At 36.1% G+C, this 22,460-nt stretch overlaps 1 protein-coding gene and 1 long non-coding RNA gene across 2 annotated transcripts in view; one reads left to right on the forward strand and one right to left on the reverse strand.

Moving 5' to 3' along the window:
* The window catches only part of GFRAL (GDNF family receptor alpha like), a 59,442-nt gene that overhangs the window by 33,792 nt on the left and 3,190 nt on the right, over positions 1-22,460 (forward strand). The window lies entirely within an intron of this gene.
* Positions 6,370-9,918, reverse strand: LOC119473309. Its single transcript, XR_005202512.1, has 3 exons — positions 9,909-9,918; positions 9,025-9,030; positions 6,370-6,458 (listed from the first exon to the last, which is right to left on the reverse strand). It is a non-coding gene; the product is annotated as an uncharacterized LOC119473309 (long non-coding RNA).

Consider the following 22,460-nt stretch of genomic DNA (forward strand, 5'->3'; position numbering starts at 1 on the left):
AAACCCTGTTCATTGCAGCCAAGAGTGAGCCATTCATACTATCATTACAGCTCTTTCAAACCACCTTACCATGTGCTACTGGCTGGGTGGATATCTCATCTCCTTTGCAAGTTGTACCAAATAATTTGCCAATTCAAAATAAAAAAGGGTCTCCATCTTTCCAGCTCCTAATAGGCATTTTCGTACTACCTGACGGCTAAGACAGTTCTACATATCTTAGGTTTACACTACGGCAGAAGCCTACTTCAGGTTGTCAATTTTTATATAGGCTAGGCCATCACTAAGCCATCACTGATAACACATCAAATACCAGTAGGCTGAGATAATTAATTTCTAATTATTATATAAAATATAAATACATAGGGAAGAGGTAGGATGGGTTGAGTGAGTTAGAGGAATTTAGGTGTTATACAGCTATTTAGTGATTCCAGATGTTTCTACTTTATGGCTGTACCCTCTTCTAAATTCACAGATGCTGCTTTATTTATCCTGCAGATTCAGAAAAAGACATTACACTGGAGATTTTTAGAGGCCAGTCATAATTGCATTGCACATGTGCTTCTGTTTCTAGTTATCTGTGGGGAGGCTGGGAAATGTAGTTTAGCTCAACACCTGGGAGGAAGAACAGTGAGTTTGATGAGTGGCTTGCCAGTCTTTGCCACAGTATTTCCAACAAAGCATATAATCTGTCTTTCTAAAACTATTTCTATTTAAATATCATTTGTACCACTCTTATTATAGATGCTGAAAGGTCTGAAATTATTTTTGAATATGGCCAGTATGTATGACAGAGGACAAAGCATAAAGCAATGACTTGTGTTCAGTAGTTTATCTGGAAGCACATGTAAGTGAGATGGGGTGTCAAAGTACAAAGATGCAATATTGAGTTGTTTTCTAATTCAGGTAACTGAAGTTTGCTTCTTTTGCAACCTTCTAAAATGCTTTGTGAAATACAGAATTTTATTCATAGAAGAAAGGTGAAAGCATTTGACCTTTGGATCCTGTCGCTTACTTCTTTGGGGTGACCCCATTAGCTTGATTTTCTAAAACTTAGATACAGTGTATGCATTTCATGCTTCAGCGGCAGAAAAGCACTGGGAAGAGAAAAATGAGAAGCATGGTACAATGTCCAAGACGAAGCACTCTTAGGTTGTAGATGCACAAAAATATTAGGCATTCTATGAAGCATTTTGATGGTGGGGAAGGAAGACAAATCCATATCCAAAGTAGGTATAAATTTTAGCTGGAAAGCATTCCTACCTCTTTCAAGTAGAAGGGTTATGGTATCATGAATCTGCCATCAAATTGCTAAAATAAGATCTCAGTATACATATCTGTTGTTGCTGGAAGGTTTGCCATTCAGCATTGGCAGAACGCTGACTGATCAGCCTTAGGGAGGGGAAATACACTCTCTCAGGTCTATGCATAGCTGCAATCCTTGCCACCATGGCTACATTCTTCAAGCTCATTGTACAATTATGGTCATGGAGGGTCTTCTTTGCTGTGGATACTATCTGCAAGCAAAAGTCTGAGATATAAAAATATACCTACATCATGCCACTACCATGGGTCCTTCCACAAGTCTTTTTCCCTCATTCCCTTTTCTACAATCTTCCAAGTCGGCTTTTTTTATCCCTTTGACCAAGCAATTTTCCACTGACCATGAATCTTACTTCTAGCCACTTCTCTTTCCATACAAAGTAACAGTACTGCTCATGTTCTGCCTGTGGGAAAGATTTCCTTTTACCACTGTCTTCTACAGCCACCTCTACATGTGTTTGTAGTCATCTGTGCATGGACAGTTAAGTACTGATATACTGGGCTTGTCTTTCTGGGAATCAATTATTTAACAGATCTGATAATACCCAATAGGACCTACATTTCAAATGGCAAGGAGTCCTCTAATAAAGATGAAATAGCCTTGCTTCAGAGCCCAGGGCGTCTGTGTTGTAACTCTCCTGTTGAGTTCTTACCAGAGACTTCATATACCATCCTGAGAGCTTGAATGAGATTGAGTCTATAAAGTGATTATTAAATAGCCAACACTGTGTATACGTTAAAGACTCTGATTTTATTTTTTTAACTTTTATTTTAGGTTTGGGGGTACACGTGAAGGTTTGTTGCATAGGTAAATGTGTGTCATAGTGATTTGTTGTACCTATTATTTCATCACCCAGGTATTAAGCCCGGTACCCAAAAGTTATCTTTTCTGGTCCTCTCCCTCCTCCTCCCACCCCCATCAGGGAGACCCCAGTGTCTGTTGTTTCCTTCTTTAAAACTCTGCCTTTAAAACCATTATTTTGATTCTGGATTATGAGTTGAACCATTAGGCTTCTTTTATTTGATGCCTTACAAAGGCTATAATGAATAGTGCTACAAAATTTTAGAAATTTATTTTTTATGTTTTGCATTTTCCCCAGATTTATTTATTTTTCAAATTGATACATAAATTATATGTATTTATCATATACAAATAATGTTTTGAAATACACATACACACATATGCAGACACACACTGTGGAATGTTTAAATCTAACTAAAAATACATAACCTCACATAGTTATCATATTTATGGTGAGAATACTTTACATGCACACTCTCAGCATTTTTTCAAGAATATAATAGGTCATCACTTACTACAGTCACCATGTTGTACAATAGATCTCTTGAATTTTTGCTTCCTATTTAACTGTAATTATGCATTATTTGACCAACATTTCCCCAACAACCCTTGCTTTTAAACCATCCATCTATTCTTTACATCTATGAGATCAACATTTTTAGATCCCACATATAAGTGAGTTCATGTGATAATTGTCTTTCTGTGCCTGGCATTTTTCTTTCAGCATAATGTTACCCAGTTTCATTCATGTTGTTACAAATAACAAAATTTCCTTTTTTTTCCATGGTTGAATAGTATTCCATTGTGTATGTAGATCACATTTTCTTAGGTTCATTCCATATCTTGGCTGTTGTGAATAGTGTTGCAGTAAACATGGAGTGCAGATATATCTTCAGCACACTAAATTCACTTCCTTTGGATATATGCCCAGTAGTGGGATTACTGGGTCATTTGGTAGTTCTATTTTTAATTTTTAGAGGAACCTGCATACTGTTTTCCATAATGGTTGTCCTAATTTGTTTCCGTCAACAACATGCTATGGGTTTCTATATTAAGTTTTCACCAAAGCCAGTTGATTCCCCAACCCTTTTAGTAACATTCTTTCTATTATTATGAAGAAACATATGGTCACAAAGACAAGTCCAAACTATTGAGGAGTATTACTAGACATTAAATTTTTGGTTGTCAAATCTGGCAAATCCTCAGAAGTATAGAGAGAGTGTATTGAAAATACAGGTATTTAGTCCTAACCTCACTAATTCTAATTCAGTAGGACTGAGGTAGAGCTCAGAAATATGTATTTAAAAAATCATCCAGGTGGTTGTAATTTTCAAGCAAGTTTGGGAATCCACACTTGGGAAAAACCCAGTCACCAGCCATACATCCCAGAGTCTCTTTTCACTTACACCTCTCAGGGAATAAGAAATGTCTGTGCTCAGAAAGGAAAGACTAATAAGACTAATAACGTGTGGCTCTCAAGGTGGCCTGCGTCACTCCAGTGCCCAAAACAATTGTTGGGACAAATTAGCCACTCAATTAGTAGTGAATGAATGAATGAGTAAATGAATAAAAACCTATCATATTTCTATGGCAGCACTGTTCTTGAATTTGGTCGTTTTTCTTTGCTTTATTGGAAGCTTCCTGATAATACTCCTTCTCTATTTAGAGCCTTGATTCTTTATGTTTCCATTTAAGCTGGAATTTTTAATTCAAATATTTGAGCAAAAGAATTAGGAATTAACAAGACCAGGCTGCTACTGTTCACTTTAATAAAAACATTTCTAACTCCTTATATTTTCCAACACATTTCCTTTTTATAGATCAAAAAGTCTGAGTGGTAGGAAATAGTTTTACAGTTGATCCTTGAGTGGCGTCAACGTTGTAAATAAGCTACTGATCATAACACATTTTTGTTTTTAAATGTGTGCATCCCTTTAATGATGGATATGGTTAGCTCTGTCTATTAATGACAGAAGATTGTTCCCAAGATTTGCAGAACCAGTTGGCTTTTGTGAAATATTAACATAAAAACTCTTCAAAATGTGTTTAGTCTTTTAAGAAGCTTTAGAAAAGAACCTTTCTGTACCTGTTTCTACCATTTCATTTCTTTTTATAGCCATGCTTCTCACCCATCTGTCTATTGATCCCTCGTGTTAGATGTCAGGATGCTAGCAAGATTGGTTTATTCATCTTGCTTGTCTGCATTCAATGGGTAGATGATTTATTTGGCTGCATTTCATCCTGCCTTACAGTATTTCATCTGTCTATTCCCAGTGAAGGTCTGGATTTAAAAATAACATTCTATTAGTGAGCATTTTTATAGAAAGTACTTTAAATACACCCTTTTATATATGGAGGTGCATGTACATAGTCTTACATTTTTTCCTTAGTACATAAAATTTTAAATTAATTTTACCAAAATAATGTAAGGACTGTGCCAAATGAATTAATAAAAGCTCAAACTCACTTTTATAAATATGTGTTATAATTTTTACTATTATCTGATCACTGTCTGAAGAAAGAAGATTACAGACTATAAATAAAATAGTGAGCTAAGTGAATTGTGAAAGACATTTCCATTGCAAAAACTCCTCTCTCTTTCTCTCCCTGTCTTATGCACACATATATACATATATATATATATATATATATACATAAATGCACATACATCACCTTCTAGTATAGCCAATTCATATAAATTAGTATTTCAGAAGCTTTATGTTACGTTTTGGCTTTAAATAAATCACTTCATCTAGCCAAAACCACTGACTTTTTCTTGGTTTCTACACAAAACTCTAATTCAAGTCCAGTTTCCTTCAAATTCAGTCCAGGTGCTAAAAATCCTCTTGGTTTTCCAAGAAACATTCAGCAGAATTTCTCTGTTCTGTATTCATATTTATAACATAACCTGTAAACAGTCCAGTATTTGGTATTTTCTGGATTAAAATGGCTCCATGGTGAATTTGTAGTCCATCAAATTCATAGACATTCACTTATAAATGTTTGTTTTCTATCTTAGAAATAAGTGATTATTCCTTAAGGATCTTGTTTTTTATTATTTGCATTGTTTTGAATTCTGTAGAGAATAGGCATGTGTTTTAAGTTAGCAATAAAGATAATAAAAGCAAATAAATGTTTATTTAAATTTAGTTTAAATACCATCCAACATAAAAATGTTGATTCATAGTAAACTCCGTAACTTTTAGATTTTATGCTATTTGATATATATGCTTAGAATTCTAGATAATTTTTTAGGTTGGGTCCTCAGGGATAAATCAGTGTATTTATCCATTTTTAGCTCTCACATCTGAAATAATCAGTTCCCATTCTTCCACTTTACTTCCTCAGCCTTACTCTTACATTTTGTTTAAAAACAATGATCAGCAACAATGACTCTAGAAGTCAAGTTTTGTGCTTGGAAATGTAAATAGACCTTATTATAAGACCACAGCCATAGAGAGCGTCTAGCACCAATATGTCTGGATTCAAATAATTTTTTCATCGTTTACAAGATAACTAATTGTAAGCAAGTTAATTCTCTCACTTTCCTTCAATTTCCAGTCTGTGAAATGAAAATAGCAATAAACATTTCTAACTGAGAATGTTGGTACAAAGATTATACCAGGAAAGAAATACCTGGAACATAGTAAAACTCAGTAAACAGTACCTCTTCTAGATTTTGAGGGGTTTGAAAAATCAAGCAAATCAGTACTTTTTGAGTCATTATGATGTTAAACAGGTAATATGGGAAGAAAATTTCTGAATGATATAGATCTATGGTATATTTTCTTAGATTAAGTGACTTCTTAAGTATGGTGTTATCTTTGAGTAATTTTAGGGCAGATAATTAACTGGGGCTATTAGTTGCAAATTTCACTGTGTATAAGAATCACATGATTTCCAGTTAAAATGCAGGTTCTGATTCATTAGGTCCGAGGTAGGGCCTGAGATACGCATTTCTAACAAGCAACCAGGTGAAGCTGATGCTGTTGGCCTAAGGATCACATTTTGAATAGAATATCAATTACCTTAACAATTTATTGAGGACATTTAAAAAATTAATTTACTATCCAATCTCATATACAATTATGCGCTGCATAATGATGTTTCTGCCAAAGTCAGGCTGCATATACGATCATGGTCCCATGAAATTATAACACTATATTTTTACTGTGTTCTACCTTGTTAGAGTATGTTTTACCTTCTCTATGTTTAGGTACTTAATAAATACTATTGCGTTGCAGTTGCCTGCAATAGTCAGTATTCAGTAACATGCTGTACAGGTTTGTAGCCTAGGAGCAGTAGGCTAGACCATATAGCCTAGATGCGTAGTAGGCTGTACCACCTAGGTTTGTGTGCATGCTGATATTTGTACAACAGAATCTCCTAATGATGCATTTCTCAGAATGTATTCTCATGATTATTAAGCTACACATGACTGTACATACCTTCCTGTCCTCTACTGGGAAATAGACTAACCTGATTGACACGATGCAGTTTCTAATCCAGTGGGTTTGAAAACTGGGGTATTTACATTTAGGACAAGTTCCCAAGTGATGCTGAAATTATTTGTCCAGGTACCACACTCTATGAAACATGGGCTTAGAGTCCTCATTGATTCTTTTCTGAAAATCAGGTGGCTTCTGGATATGCTCACTTACTTAAATCATAAACATAGCATGCACTACTGTTACCTCCATAGAAAGAAGTTCAACACTGTTTGCTTGAGATACCGTCCTGATGTTTTTGAATTTGCTTACCAAGTCAGTGGAACAAAAGATCTCACTCATAAGTGGGAGTTGACCAATGAGAACACATGGACACAGGGAGGGGAATATCACCCACCAGCGGGTGTAGGGAGTTGGGGAGAGAGAGCATTAGGAGAAATACCTAATGTCGATGACAGGATGATAGGTGCAGCAAACCACCATGGGACATGTATACCTATGTAACAAATCTGCACGTTCTGCACATGTATCCCAGAACTTAAAGCATCATAATAATCTCCTGCCCTTTTAAAGCAACAGCCAAAGATATTGCTTCCCCTTTTAAAACATCCCCAGATTCAACAGAAAGAGAAGCCTTGTTTTTTGTTTTTCATTAAGTGTAAATAAACTATATTCCAGAGGCATTAGTATCAAGATTACTTGGATCACTGGAAGAATTCCCATTGGCCTCACAATTTTACTGTTCACATTGATAGAGTCAGAAAACATCTGAACACTCAGTGTCATCACTAGATTTTCAGCATCAAGCACACTGTGTTTAGAAAGTAGTGAAGAATTTGTGCTTCACATTGAATAAAATTAGACTTGGAGGTAAAGAGCAACCAACAGATGTGTGTGTGTGGGAGATCAGCTGGATAAGGTTATTTGTTTAAGCGTCTAATGTCAAACCGGAATACATTTGAGTAAGTCATATTTTCCATGGTAACTTTTGCAACTTTAGAGGTTCTTTGGTCATGGCAATTAGAATGTGCATCAGAACTTTGCAAACAGGAAAGTCTCTGTCCCTTGAGTTCATTCTAGATTTTCCTAACTTTCTCCAAAACACAGCAAAAATGTCATACTCAGCTTCCGGGTTAGACTATGAATAATGCTCCACCCTTGCTGATGGTGTACTTGGGGCTGTCCTGGAAGGCATCAGTCTTTCGAATAGAGTGGTGGAGCCTATGGATGAGGTCCACCTGTGTAATTGGCTTTACATTTGCTGTCACTTCTAACAGAAAGCACTAGAACTATCAAGTGTTTCCCTTTGAGCACACTACTGCCTTCCTCAAAGAAACTAAAGAGATAGTGAATGACTAACGGCCAGAAGCATATCATGAAAACATTACATTAATAGTATTAGTATAAGAATCTGGACAAACTCTTAATTATCCCATCTGACCAACAGTAAGGAATCTTTTCATGGATCTGCTTGCCACTTTATCTCAACATTATAAAATAATGACATGAAGAGAATTGAAGCTATAAAAGCTGTATCTTAAAAATGTAAATTTAATAAACATCTAGGCCAGGTGAACATGGCTCACACCTGTAATCCTAGCACTTTGGGAGGCCGAGGTGGGTAGATCACGAGATCAGGAGTTCAAGACCAGCCTGGCCAACATGGTGAAACACTGTCTCTACTAAAAGTACAAAAATTAGCCAGGCATGGTGGCAGGCACCTATAAGAGTCTAGGAGGCAAATTTGATCCCTACTTCCAGAAGGTGGTGTAGAGGAAATTAGTTACCTTCTCCCTAGTGTTCATGTTTCTCACATATTAAATTCTAGTAAGGATTTCGCAGAAATAGATGATCTTTGATATTAGATGTGTTCTGATAGTTTTGGATTAGGCAACTGAGGTTAAGTTCAGGGCCATTGAAGCAAACTCCAGACTGACTGTCTATATGGCCACCTCTCGGGTGACTATTTTTTAATGTTAAAAAGACCAATAACCAATCAATAACTTTCCTTTCCTATTACTATACTAAAATTTTAAGAAAGTCTGTATTATTTCTTTCTTTACCCTCGGAAAAATTCTTTCAGAGAGCTAAATTGAGATTTGGGATAACAGAGTTTTCTCTAGTTCCAGATTACTTATCTTTTATTGCTTTGTTCAAAAAATTCTACACAGCTAATCATGTGTCCAGACTCAGTAAACGATTATAAGAAGGCATGTTTCTTTGCTTCTAGTACCTATGTGTTTGAATCTATAAAACTGCATATTTTTAAGCAAGGAAAACAATAATTTTCTCCTAACGGGCATTCAAAATATGATGTGGAACTTTTGTCATCTACAAATCCAGTAAGTTAGCCACCATTTGCCATTTTGACCAGGCACTATTGTAAATGTGTGTGAATTTCAGTGAATGTGTGTCTTTTGGCCCTGTTTCTATAAGTACGTGTGCATAGGGAACCTGTATCTGTTTTAATTTGGGCAACTTAAAATTAGATTACTGAGAGAAATCCAGCTTCCCCTCATCTCTCTCAAGATTTGACTAAGAAAGGCATCATATCTGGCTGCATCTTCCACCTTTGTTGGCTAAGATTTCAGCCAGATACTCTAAGAAATTATCTGGAAGATTTTATCTCAGGACCTTTCAAAATTCAAAACTCCCTTAAGAGAAGAGACATGGAGGAATAGTTCCTAAAGATGTAGCCTATTCCAGTGGAGACAAAAATGCTGGCTTTAGTTTCACCACTAGGTTTACTTGCACTCAAAAGTTCCCATTAAAACCCAGCTGGTTTAAATTTTGTCTGCAGACCTGAAACCCTGCATATTTGGCTAAGGCTTCCTATTTTGCAGTAAATGCTTCACAGGGCTGTAATCTGGAAATACTGAAGTGTACAAACCCTCAGCAGAAACAACAGGAGAACAGCTGTCTTCTACCTCCCCTTTCTCCCAAATCTACTCTTAAAGGCATAGGTGTTGTTAAGGGAGGGGAAAAAAAATCTGCCACTGAACATGAAATGTTATACGAAGCATCATTTGACTACCTTTATTCTTTGCTCAAAGCCAAAAAATAAAGATTAAAGAGTTGCTATTGATAAGTGAGACAATTCACATGTTAGTATTGCTAGAGAAGAAAGGAGCATTTCAGATCATGGAGGGAAATAAAACAACAAAACAATACTGTTGCAGTTTGAACGATAACAGCCTTCAGTATATGAAATCATAGTGTTATCTTTTCCATTTTCCACCCTTATACTTTCATTGGCTTCATACAATCCTCTTGTTGCCTATAATTGGGAATAACGTTAGTGCCAAAGCTGCATTAAACAAGCAGTCTTTCCTTTATACTTTCTGTGCTTCGTGATTGTGTATGTGAAGTCATAAAAATCATTTATTATGAGCATGTGTATTCTTGGCTTAAAGAGCCAAGTATTCTTGTGACAACAATATAATAGCATCAGATGTATTGCCATAAAACACCATATGTGGGCACTTAATAGTTACTGCCCTGGCACCTACATGCTAGGATATCATCTTAAAGAGGGGCTCCTTAGAAAAAAGAAAGTTTGGTGCTTAGACAAGTAAAGCTCCTTGGATGAGATAGGTGAGTAATGAGTAGAGATTTGTAAAGAATCCATTGATGATGCCAGAGTTCATCTTCCATTAGTATCAGATTTTCTCAACTCATCTGCCTGAGTTCCTTTCATGAGTCCAAGAAAATCCTTTACAACGTTGCAAACATCAATAAATATCTCTCAGGCTAAAAGTTGTAAGAATGTTTTAATATCACATTTGTAGCTAATAAGCTGTAAAAATGAGCACAACATAATTTTTATTCTGCTCACCCATTACTCTTTGGAAAGCATTTATTTAGGGCATTTTGTACAAATCATAGTAAACAAATTAGTTTTCAAACTAGTTAGAAGAATGGAGAGTGTGTGAAAGCTGCTGCACAGCACGTACGAACCCTTGGTGATGTTTTGAGCCTCTGAGACAGATACTGCTTCCTATTGTCTCTGTCCTTTGTTCTAGCTTCTGCCTTAGGGTGCAATGGATTCCCTTGGTTGCCACTGAATCTAGAGACTAAGCTTTCCCAATCTCCAATGCACTTCAAGTTTGCCATAACTCTGGGACTGATGTTCTACTACGGCATTAGCACTGGAGTCAGGTGGCCAGACACTTGCTATAGACACACGATAGTGTCTTTCAAAACAACTCAGTTGCCAAAGGATGCTACAGTCCACTAGTTCCTGACTGCAGGTCTGCATTAGTTGGAAGTGAAGGCTATCTAAAACAAGAAAAGCCACATAATTCGGTAGGTAGGGTTTTCTCACATAGTGACTCTTCTTAGTGATATACTGCTGCATGTCACTTGGGTCTGTGTAGGAAGATGCTACTCTTGATGTTTTAAGTTTCCAGGCCAGACATGATTCAGTCCCTGCATCTCTATTCACTAGTTCTTTCTAGTATAACAGACAGTCTAAAACTTACAATGGTATTTTGTTGAAAGAACATATGGTAGCTATTACATTGAAAATGTACACTAAGCATATGTCTACAACCCTAATAGCTACTTCCAACACTTCCACACAACTGCTTCGACTCAGTCAATTTCTCTCACTGTTCTTTGGCCCACATTGCCATTCCAGCACCCCTACCCTAAAATGGAAATATTGTTCCTTTTAATTGTTTTTGTTATTTTAATACTGCCAGGTAGCCAAAAGGGAACTTTTGAGGTGGTAACATCTCTTACTGATCCAAATATGTTTTTCTTCAGTTGGTAAAACTGGCTTAGCATGTCTGGTTCTTCTCCACCAGCTGATTTTCAAAGGAGTTTACATGTTAACCATAGAACTCCCCGACCTCTCCCTCCTCCAGTCCTTCCCCCAGCTCACCTCAAAAACTATGAACTTCAATTCTACTAGCACACTATAATGTTGTTTATGATCTGATTTCTCTTTTTCATTTCCAAAATCATGAGTTTTTCTCTCTCTACGAGTTGTCTACATCCTGACTGTATAAATATCTTTAATGTTTTTTATTATTTTTTAAACTTTATGTTAAGTTCAGGGGTGCATGTGCAGGTTTGTTATACAGATTATATGTCATGGGGGTTTGTTTTACAGATTATTTCATCACTCAGGTATTGAGCCTAGTACCCATTAGTTATTTTTCCTGATCCTCTCTCTCCTCTCACCCTCCACCCTCCAAAAGATCCCAGCCAGCATGTATTGTTCCCCTCTATGTGGCTGACCATATATTGAAAGGGCACAGAAAAGGTTTTAAAATTATGGATGCCCAGTACTTATCTCTACTTTCCCTTTCCCTATTAAATGAAAACCTACAGCAATAGAACCCAGAATCTTTCATTGCTCTGCAGGTAATACTTATGGTTTACTAGTAGTTATACTAGCCAAACATAATTTCTTAATTAAAAAAAAAAGATCCTGTTGTATTTCTCCTTTGCTATTGTAAACAGTGCCACTACGAACATATGTGTGCATGTGTCTTTATAATAGCATGATTTATAATCCTTTGAATATATACCCAGTAATGGGATTGCTGGGTCAAATGGAATTTCTGTTTCTAGGTCCTTGAGGAATTTCCACATTGTCTTCCACAATAGTTGAACTAATTTATACTTGTACCAATGGTGTAAAAGTGTTCCTATATCTCCAGCATCCTCTCCAGCATCTGTTCTCTCCAGATTTTTTACTATCGCCATTGTAACTGGCATGAGATGGTGTCTTATCTCAATAAAAAAGGATAAAAACATGAGGGCGAAATTTCAGTAACTTGCCTAAGGTACCTTCTGCAAGATACCTTACATGTCTTGCCTCATTTAATCCCCACACACACGAAAAATAAGTATTATTATTCTAAAATTTCCTAGGATGGAACACTGGAGCACAAAAGAGTCAGAAAAAAAAAAAGAAAAACAAAAGTAGCAATTTTAGAGCAAGGTTTTCAACCCATGGTTTGAATCAAAGGCTGACCTCTTTCTACTGTGCTACATTGTTCTTCACTACGCTCTGTTATCTATGTTTCCTAGGAGCCTATTTTTATTTCAAATTCTAATTATGTATTCGTGGGTATATGTAAAGTGATACATCAGCTGGAAAATCCACATTTACAAAAGGCGCTAATACCTCATACGGTAATGCAGTACTGGAAGATGTTTATGAATAAAGGGAATGCGGCCCTAACTGATGTAGTATAATTTAAATCTCAGTAGAGATAGTGATGTTGCATCCTATACTTTTGAAAATATGGTGGACTATAAATTAACACTGGTGCATAATAAATAAGGAGTGACTGCAATTAATGCATATCTCACTGCCTAATATTTCCCAAACAAGAAGGGAAATCATTCCCATTTCCAAGGTGGAAATATTCAAGGCTCTCCTAAACTTTCTCCAAGTTCACTTTCCTCCTTTCTCACCTTTCTTTAAACGCTTTTCACTTTTTCTTCTTTTTTCACCTGCAAGTCTATTGACAGGTATATGAGAGAAGAGAAAAGAAAAAGCTAGTGTTTTTTAAGCACCTATAATCTGTCAAAATTTTCATCTGTGGTATATTACCCCCCTGAATTAGCTTTTTCTATGTTATATACTAACATGCAATTGCCAAATTTCAGTGGCATGCAAAAGCAAAGGTTGATTTCTAGGTCACGCTACGTGTAGGCACCTGTGGGGGTGACCGCTGAAGTTCTGCTTCCTATTTCTAGACTCAAGCTGAAGGCACAGTTGTTATTGGGAACATGCCATTTTTATGGAAAAGATAAAAACAAGCAACAAGATCACTCTTAAACGTCTGCATGAACATAATATGTGTTCTTTCTGCTTTCATTTTTGACAGGTGCAAGTCAAGGTGACGCCCAATATCAGTGGAGTAGTAAATCTACACCTCCCATAGAAAATGGTGCTCTAACTCACAGGGCATTGGATAGTGGAGATATATATATATATATATATATATATATATATATATATATATCTCTTTAGAGCAAAAGAGTAGTGAATCTGTATAAAAAATACAATCCATCCCAATTCCCTTTCTATATAGGAGAAAAATGAGGCTCAGGGGTTAAATAAACGATTATAGACTAGTGCATCTAGTGGACGACTCATTTAGGATTGTACTCAAGTTTTTTCTAATTCCACAGCCACTGTTACTGCATTTGCATGGCCAGGTTAAAAAGAGGGGACAGACTTAGTTCTTTCTTCTATTATTTTTTCATCTTTCATTCCAAATAGTTTCTAAAACCTCATGACATCTTAAGGACTTAGGAATAATCTTTGATTTAATCCTCTTCATTTTTTCATATCAAATAAAACTCAACATTGTCTAATGCTTAATAATGATACAATTTTTTGAGCATGATTTCAAAGTTTCTTTACCTATTGTTTCATTTAATTTCGAACCATAAGTTTTGTGGTAGGCACTATATCATTTTAAAGACAAATGGCTAGATGTGATGGCTCACCCATGTAATCCTAGAGCTCTGGGAGGCCAAGGTAAGAGGATTGCTTCAGGCCAGGAGTTTGAGGCCAGTCTGGGCAGTAATAGCACAGTCCTGTGTCTAGAAAAAATAAAAGTAAGTAGGGCATGGTGACATGGCCCTGTAGTCCTAGCTACTTAGTATGCTGAAACAGGAGGATTGCTTGAGCCCAGGAGTTCAAAGTTGTAGTGAAGTATGCTTATGTAAGCTGGGCAACAAAGCAAGTTCATGTATATATGTATATATAAATGTACTTTAGATTCTGGGGTACATATGCAGGTCATGCAGAATTGTTGGGTAGCTACATACATGGCAATGTGGTTTGCTGCCTCCATCCTCCTGTCACCTATATCTGGCATTTCTCTCCCTTTTTTTCCTCCCCAACCTCCCTACCCCTCACTGTCCCTCCCCTAGTTCCCCCCAACAGACTCCAGTGTGTGATGCTTCCTCCCTTCTGTCCATGTGTTCTCATTGTTCAACACCTGCCTAAGAGTGAGAACATTCAGTGTTAGATTTTCTGTTCTTGTGTCAGTTTGCTGAGAATGATGGTTTCTAGGTTCATCCATGTCCCTACGAAGGACACAAATTCATCATTTTTTATGGCTGTGTAATATTCCATGGTGTATATGTGCCACATTTTCCTTGTCCAGTCTGTCATTGATGGGCATTTGGGTTGGTTCCAGGTCTTTGCTATTGTAAACAGTGCTGCTATGAACATATGTGTGCATGTGTCTTTATAATAGAATGATTTGTAATCCTTTGGATATATACCCAGTAATGCGATTGCTGGGTCAAATGGAACTTCTGTTTCTAGGTCCTTGAGGAATTGCCACATTGTCTTCCACAATGGTTGAACTAATTTATACTCCCACAAACAGTGTAAAAGTGTTTCTATGTCTCCACATCCTCTCCAGCAACTGTTCTCTCCAGATTTTTTAATATCGCCATTGTAACTGGCATGAGATGGTATCTTATCTCAATAAAAAAGGATAAAAACATGAGGGAGAAATGTCAGTAACTTGCCTAAAATGACTAAGTGGGGGTGAAGCAGAGTTGGTTTTTAATCCATATCAGATGCTAACACTTGTGCTACTATGCTCTGCATCATTCTGCTTTCCAATGAAAATCTCTTTGTTTTAAATATAACCTACACTTTCTCTCTCAACTCCAGCTTCTCTTGCCTATTTTTAGTTTTTATCTTCTATGTCTACATTCCTGCTGTAGCTTTCTAGTTAGATTTCACTCACTCAACCATCCTATACACCATGACTAGACTAATTCTTAAACTCTGCCTTGGTCACTTTTGTGTGCAGAAGATATTCGTTGCTCTCCCTTCTTCCTACTTTCATCCTTCCCTCATTTAAACTCCTTCATCTGATTTCCAAGAACACCCAAAGTGCAAATTATTCTTATTTCTTACAAGTTCTCAAAGTGTACCATTTACCTGGTTGTCGCTTATCAATTCAACCTTGCTTTATTCATTTTTCTCCTTACTGGAAACTAGATCAAGAACTTTATGAGGGCGAGTTCATGTATCGTTCTATGAATATCTCCCCATATTGATTGTCATTATGCTGGCTTTGAAGTAGGAAGTAATTACTTACATAGGTAATCTTTACTTGGGTCCAAAGTTGGTGCCAGGAACCATCACATGGTTCTGTGGACATTTACAGGTAACTGGAATAAATGATCTATCAATTCAGTTCTGGTTCTGCTGTAATGGGTCTCCTGAATAGACAGCAGATTCTAAATTCTCCATATCTCGTGGGTACACGTTGAGAAATTGAAGAACGTCAGATTAACTGGCAGCAAAAGGGATTGATGTTGCATCACATTGAGCTCTCTAAGGAACAACAGGAGCAGCATTTGAAAGGTCAGGCATCTTTCAAACCACAGGGTGAAAAGTTTGCTTGAACACATGGACACATAGAGGTAAACAACACACATGGGGGCCTACGGGAGGGTGGAGGGTGGGAAGAAGAAAAGGATTAAAAAAAATAGCTAATGGGTACTAGGTTTAATACCTGGGTGACAAAATAATCTGCACAACAAATCTCCATGACACAGGTTCACCTATGTAACAAACCTACACATGTACCCTTGAACTTAAAAGTTAAAAAAGTAGAATAACATAAAATAAGTAACTAAAAAAGAAAAAACAAAGAAAAATTTGCTTGGCTTCCAGAAATAGAGGCGAAGATAAATTGTGGTGCCTGACAGTTGTATATGTGAGTCCAGTAGAGGTAAGGATTATAAATTAGTACTTTCATTTATCAACACAATATTTTCAGCACGATGTTCTCTTGCCTTTTATTGATTAAGCAAAAATAAAGATCCTCAATGAACATCTTATGCCTGCACAAATTTTATAAAGCCTTGCAATTTAATCACATACATCCATGTTTTCCAATTTGTTTCTTAGATTCTAAAATATATCCCCTGGAGAAAGTGAATTTAGGCAATTTATACAACTATATTATGTTAAAAAAAACCTGAAAAATGCTTGCAGCAAAAATGCTTATATTATGTCTAACCCAGAATTTTCTAAATTCATTTACTTGTGGGTTCTTTTGATTGCCTAAACCATAAAAGTATTTTGCAGAACTAGTGTTTTATGGAGCATAAAAACTCGGCCTCTTCTAAAAAAATGTGGAATTTACTGTGTCCCCTTGAAAATAGAAAATTACAGAGGGTTCTTCTGTAGTAAAATAGCCTGGGAAAATCTTTTCCAGGAGGTGGTCTTTAGGCAGAACCTGAAGAAAGAGAAGGAGTCTGCTCTTGAAAGAGGCAATAATAAGGGGTAAGTGCTCCAGCAGTAAAGAAAATATTTAATGTGCTTGGTAAACTAAAAGGAAGTAAGAGAAAGACGAAGGAAGGAAAGGAGGGAAGGAGGGAGGAAAGAAGTCTTTTGGTGGCTGGAATGAAATGGGCAAAGACAAGATTTAACGTACCAAAGAGATTTCTAGGGTTTAGATCATGTAAGACTTTCTAGACATGGTAGAGGCTTTAGGTTTTTATTTAAGTTCAGTGAGAGGCCATTGACAATATGAAGCAGGGGATATAAATGATTTCATCTGGATGTTTAATAGATCACCCTGACTGCTTTCACTGGAGGCAGGCAGAAGTGAAAATGGAAAAAACGTTGAGATTATTGGGGATTTTTGTTGAAGCACCTCTGTTGGAATATGAGGATCACTTTAGCTAGTTCAGTGGAGTTTGCTATGAGGAAAAATAAAGGTATCTATTTACGTAAAGTTAACAAGACAAATTGGCTAACAGGATATGTGATTGAAAGAAGGAGAAAAAATCTAGGATAATTTCCAGATTACCAGAATGATGTGGATGGGCTATATCATTTACTGAGATGAGAAACACAGTGAGAGAAGTTAGTATAGTAAGAGGAAACCTCAATTTAGTTCACAACTTGTTAAATTTGAGATGGTTATGAGATATACAAGCAAACATATCGAGAAGGTAACTCAATATGAATCTGTAGTTCACTTAAAATCACTGGAAAATTGACATCACTCAGTGAGATTATTAGGTTTCTTCTTACTAAAGGGGAGGAGCAGGCCTGAACTCCAAACTTCTGAAGTTGAAGACAGCAGGATAAGCCAATGAAGAAGAATATTTGAAATAGCCAAGTAGGCCTTAACTGATCTTGAAAGAATGATTTCAGTGGAATAATGAAGCAAAAACCTGTTTGGAAGGGTTGTAAAGTGAAATGGGTTGAGGAATGGCGACAATTATCAAGACAGCTCTTTCAAGACATTTGGCTATTGAGAGATAGTCACAAAATGAAAAAGGTAATTGTCATATTGACAGTTTAATGCAGTAGTATGAGATCTTTTCAAAATGGCTTGAAAATGTACTAAAGAGAAAGGAAGGAAAACTAGAGGTAACAAACTGTTCTCTGTGTCTTCAGCTTTTGAATGGTCTTTGGGTAGTGACCACAAAGACATCAAATCTGATGTAATTTTACACTACATTCATCACTACTGAAAAAGTTCATGTGGATCACTTTTTTTTTTAATCTCCACTCTCTGTCAATAGTAAATGCTCACTAAATACTTGTTGAAGAAAGATAGGAAAGAGAAAAGGAGGGGGAGGAGGAAAAGAAGAAAAATGAGAAAAAGAACCAGAAGGAAATCCCATATTTTATCCTTGTTTTCCCTTCTTTTCTGATAATTGTACATTCTTACTGATGGAGTTCCCCAAGAGCTGTTAGCCTAATAATAATCTAAATACATTTTAATCCTCAAAACAATCTTGCAAACATAGGTAATACTATTTTACATATACAAAAACCAAGGCTCAGGAGAATTCACAAAATTTTTAAATTCTTTTAGATATCTCTAGCCCAGTGGCCAAGATGATTAATTCTTTGCACATCAGTAAACAAACTTGATTGTAAGAGTTAACATCAGTCAAAATAATTGCTTAACAAATTTTTGTTATTTGGGTGACCATGTGGACTGCAGCTGGGAGACTAAATTTACATTTTAAGAAATGGTGAAAAATATCCAAGTTATGTGAAGTTATAAGCTATTTTTCTTATCTTTAAGATAAGAAAAAATGAAACATAAACAATCATACACTACACCATAACAGATGTGCTATTTCAAATGTGAATGTTGCAAATATACACTTTTTGGCCTACTGGATAATTGCATGAGCACAGTATTGTGATAGCCTTATTATATTGTACATTAGACAGACAGTATCGATTCAAAAAGGTTACTCTCTAAGGATAATTAACAACACATTTCATACATTATATTGAGCTTCCTCCTACAGATTTGCAAATATGTGTGCAGGGAAGATATACTGCAATTATTTCTTTTCAATTTCAAAATTCAGTAATTTATAAAACTTTCTGGATTATCTCATTATTCCAAATGACTATGAAGACTCTCCAAAAGGTATCTCTTTTATTTTTCCTAACTCTCTTGCCCCTGTTGTTTTCAATCAGCCTATGAAAAAATGTATATATGTAAGCCAGCCAGGTAAAATTTTACGCATTTTCCAAAGGGTAGCTGTTAGTGAGTTACTCAATGTCAAATGAAGACATCAAAGCGTATCTACAATGGTACTGTCACTTACATATATTTTTCAGTAAAAATATTCCATACATTGAAAAATCTCCACATATGAAATATAAAGTTTTGAAATTTATAAATTACAGTACAAACTATTTTCATTTGTCTTATTTATTACAAGCTCGCCTAGTGCTTGTGTATTTTATAATTCTAAGCAAAAGTTACTGATCAATTTTGTGAACTTAGTTTTTTCCCATTAAATTCATTTTAGATACAGGCATTTTCCCCCCAAGCTGACTCTTCTAAATTATGTTTTAATTAAAATGAAATGAAGGTCTAGAAATTTGCAGTTGGTAATATGTTTAATCTCTATTTCAAATTATAGCTCAAGTATTCTGACATTTATTTCTAAATCACTGCTTTGTCTCTGATCTACCATAACTTCTACAATGCATTTACCATTTCATATCAATTATACAAGCAGCATTTTAGTCTCCACAAACTCTCAACTACTATTGCACAAGGATTTTGGGAAAAAAAAAATACTAATGCTCACCTCTCCATAGCTCATTTGAGAAGAATACTATCTAAGTTTGTTCCTAATGCAAGATTTAATTTAATCTTGATTTCCCATCAAATGTACAGGGATTTTACAATATAGTTCATAATCGTGTTTAATTTCTCAAGGGTACAAGTTAAGATAAACAAGTCACTGACAGTGTTTATCTATAAATATAGCACATGGTGTAGGACTGAGGTTAGTTATCAACTTTGCCGACTTTAATTTCATGGTTATAAAATGCTGTAAACCTCACTGTTTATAAAAGGCAGGGAAGGAACCCCAGTGGGCCTCAGTAGCCAAGAAACCCTCAGTAACATTAATCTCTCTAACTGATATTCGGTATCCTCCCAGGGTGCAATATTTAAGATTGTGGAGTGATTGCTAGACGCATTTAAATTTTCACTGGGATCATTAGCTAACATTTCTGTCATTGATCTACTATAACTTTCTTAATGAGTTCCATGTGAGAGGAATTTCATAAATGAGATGATTCTTTCTAAACTGTGCTAGGTCAATGTTTAACAATCACTTAAGGCAGTTGCATATCTTTAAAAGAGGCTTATTTTTTTCAAAATAATTTTTTTCTTTTGCAAAGATGAACTGTGACACACAAGTAGACTAAATGTACTTAAGGATAGAATTTCATAAGGAAAAACTATAGCATCATTTAAATAATTAATCATCTAATATATATTTAGGCTATAAATCTAGCTACGACTTTTTTTTAAAGGCCATAGGACTTAAAAAGAAATAAAGCTATTGATTCTTCATATTCTGAATTGATTTAAATATATGATTTTATTGTGATTATTTGTTTTGCTAAAAGTCCATATAATCAATGTGATTAAAATTAATTTTTAACGGAGCCCTTATTTAAAAAGTATTATTTAAAATTTCTCAATTTTTTTCATTTCAACTTTATAGTGAATAAAAAATTTTACAGTCACAAAAGTAAAAATAATTCACAAGTTCTACCTTTTGAGACAGAGTCTCACTCTGTTGCTAGGCTGGAGTGCAGTGGTGCAATCTGGGCTCATTGCAACCTCTGCCTCCTGGGTTCAAGACAGTTGTCTTGCCTCAGCCTCCAGAGTAGCTGGTATTACAGGCATGGACCACCATGCCTGGCTAATTTCTGTGTTTTCAGTAGAGACGGGGTTTCACCATGTTGGTCAGGATGGTCTCAATCTCTTGACCTCATGATTCACCCGCCTCAGCTTCCCAAAGTGACTTTTACATTCTTAAGTGGTTTATTTTTCATTCTAAGAAGAAAAGGCTTTTTTTTTTTTTTCTAGAGTCAGGGTCTTGCTTTTTCACCCAGGCTGGACTGTAGTAGCTTGCCCACTCCTGGGTTCAAGTGATAGTCACACCTCAGCCTCCAGAGAAGTTAGGACTACAGGTGTGCACCACTATGCCCAGCTAATCTTTAAATGTTTTAGAGATGGGATCTTGCTTTGTTGGCCAGTCTGGCCTCAAACTCCTGGGCTCAAGACATCTTCCTACGTTAGGCTTCCAGGTGCCAGTATTGTAAAGATCAGCCATGGTGGAGGCTTCTTAAATAGATGATAATCCAATATGCAAGTTGGAGACTAAAACTATTTTACTAAAAAAAATGGCTTAACTGTATTTGAGTTCAGACTGCTTGAGAATGAGTTTTCTAACGACAAAATCCTTGGTTACTTTTTTGGTCTTATATTGTGCTGCTCCTCTCTGACCCACTCTGGGAAGTTTATTACCGTTCTGAAACTCCAACCCATCTGTCTACTGATTATTGTTAACATAGTGCTCAGATCTTGGCTCCCAGTAAGCTGTCTTCTGAACACCAGCGGCCCTAGATGGAGAGATAACTGAATGGAACATTTGGTAATACAATCATGTACCTCATAAGGGCATTTTATTCAACGACAGACTATACTTCACTGGCCCCATAAGATTATAATAGCATATTTTTATAGTATCTCTTCTATGTTTAGATGTTTAAATACACAAATATTTACCATTGCATTAAATTTGCCTACAGTATTTAGTCCAATAACACACACTGTGCATGTTTGCAGTCTAAGAGCAAAGACTATATTGTATACCCTAGGCCTGTGGTAGGCTATATCACCCAGGTTTGTGTAAGCATATTCTGTGATGTTCACACAAGGACAAAATTGCCTAAGCATGCATTCCTCAGCACATATCCCCACATTAAACAATGTATGACTGTAGATTTTCTTATCTCCCTTCCTGCTCAGAACCTGTTGTCACCAGTTTTCACGGGATGTAAAATCCCACCGCTTGAGACATTCACTTTTGTAAACAACTGTCTACTCAGAGTCAGGTCTCAAAAATGCATAAAACATCTGTGACAGAAGACAGCAAAGCCTCTCTAAAGTGGAAGCTTTATCTCATTTTTCTTACTGCCTCAAGACCAGCTTTAATGTTCATTACATAAATTGGTTACTAAACTGCTGGTTTGCTTGACATTCATATTTGTGTCCAATTAAGTCAAAACTAGCAGTGATTTCACTTTAAAATTATCGAAACAAAATCACCTAAAAGAGATCTGTCAGTTAATTTTAACAATTGCATCTTTCTGTCTTTAAAGTAGAAAAGCAAGAGAAAACACTGCCTGTACAGGGAAGGATTTCTTTTTATGACCTGGCTACTCTGCAGCATGATTTCTAGAGTTGTGAGGCTATTGGAAACTAGTTGGAATGTATTTTTCAGAAACATGGCCAAGAAGACTAGCGTCTCAGAATGGGCAGGAATGCTCTGAAGGGAGGCAAAATAGGTAACAGGAGAAACTGAAGGTT

The sequence above is a fragment of the Cebus imitator genome, unplaced genomic scaffold, assembly GCF_001604975.1.
Source record: "Cebus imitator isolate Cc_AM_T3 unplaced genomic scaffold, Cebus_imitator-1.0 Scaffold148, whole genome shotgun sequence".
NCBI classification, from domain to species: Eukaryota; Metazoa; Chordata; class Mammalia; order Primates; family Cebidae; genus Cebus; species Cebus imitator.